Consider the following 1,358-nt stretch of genomic DNA (forward strand, 5'->3'; position numbering starts at 1 on the left):
TTCCCAGTTGAACCAGCTCTCCGTGCCTTGCAGACCGGCAGTGCGGGGGGGAGCTGGGTGAGTAAACGGGCTACATCGAGTCCCCCAACTACCCGGGGAATTACCCCGCCAACGTCGAGTGTACCTGGAACATCAACCCACCGCCCAAGCGCAAGATCCTCATCGTGGTCCCAGAGATCTTCCTCCCCTCCGAGGATGAGTGCGGCGACGTCTTGGTCATGCGGAAAAACTGTAGGTAACCGAGCGTGCCGTGGTTCTCATGGGAGAAGCCGGGGGAGGAAAAGGATGGGGTTTGGAGAAAGCCACGTCCCCGGGCGGCTGGAGGGGATTTTTGGGAATTGGGTGAGCGGGGGGCTCGGCATCGCCCTGCCGCCCCGGCGTCTTGCTGGATCAGGGGGAAGTGCAGGGGCTCAGCATGGGCTGGGTTGCACACCCGAGTCTCAGCACTCCTTTTTGAGGGTAAAAAGCCCCATTTGGAGCTTTGCAGAGTGGGGAAGGAATAACAACATCCCTGGTATGTAACGTGAGAGTTGAGGGGGGCTCAGCCTTGCCGAACACGCACAATCCCCATCCCTGGTGCCCCGCTTTGCCCTGAGCATTTAAGCACGTAAGGCTGGGGGTAGCTCCGCTGACGGGCATCCAGCATCACGCATCCCCTCGCCGTTCCCCGCAGCCTCCCCGTCCTCCATCACCACCTACGAGACGTGCCAGACCTACGAGAGGCCCATCGCCTTCACTGCCCGCTCTCGGAAACTGTGGATCACCTTCAAAACCAGTGACGGGGCTTCCAGATCCCCTACGTCACCTACGACGGTGAGCACGGGGCGCAGAAGGGCACCATCCCGGTGTGCTGGAGCCCCCCTGCCCGGCTTGGTACCCGGGTCATCCCCAATTCACACCTCCCATGTATTGGAGGGGAGCAAGCTCAGGGATGGGGACCAGAGGTTTGGGGACAAGTGTCATCTCAATGCCCTGACTGTGTTTTTTTGGCTGGGTATTGCAGAGGACTACGAGCAGCTGGTGGAGGACATCGTGCGGGATGGCAGGCTCTACGCCTCCGAAAATCACCAGGAGATCCTCAAGGTGAGCGTGTTCCCCCACTAAGTCCTCGCTGGCCGGGGCTCCGGGGGATGCTGGTGTGCCGGAGCATCCTTCCCTTGGCTGTGCCCCCGTGCCTGCCCTGCGCTCGGGGCTTCCCTTTGGAGTTGCTGCAGGGGGAGCACAGGGTGGGATGGTGACCCTCCCTCCACCTTGGCTTTCCCACAGGACAAGAAGCTCATCAAAGCTTTCTTCGACGTGCTGGCACACCCCCAGAACTACTTCAAGTACACGGAGAAACACAAGGAGATGCTGCCCCG

The 1,358-nt window shown here is 61.0% G+C and overlaps 1 long non-coding RNA gene across 1 annotated transcript in view; it reads left to right on the top strand.

Annotated features, from left to right (window-relative positions):
- The window catches only part of LOC104167774, a gene marked incomplete at its 3' end in the record, with an annotated part of 1,590 nt that extends 265 nt beyond the window's left edge, over nucleotides 1-1,325 (top strand). The window contains exons 2-5 of the long non-coding RNA XR_696506.1: nucleotides 34-231; nucleotides 674-813; nucleotides 1,004-1,083; nucleotides 1,267-1,325. This is a non-coding gene — a long non-coding RNA (uncharacterized LOC104167774). The remainder of the gene's footprint in view (nucleotides 1-33; nucleotides 232-673; nucleotides 814-1,003; nucleotides 1,084-1,266) is intronic.
- Nucleotides 1,326-1,358: the final 33 nt, after the last annotated feature.

The sequence above is a fragment of the Cariama cristata genome, unplaced genomic scaffold, assembly GCF_000690535.1.
Source record: "Cariama cristata isolate BGI_N322 unplaced genomic scaffold, ASM69053v1 scaffold40169, whole genome shotgun sequence".
Taxonomy (NCBI): Eukaryota; Metazoa; Chordata; class Aves; order Cariamiformes; family Cariamidae; genus Cariama; species Cariama cristata.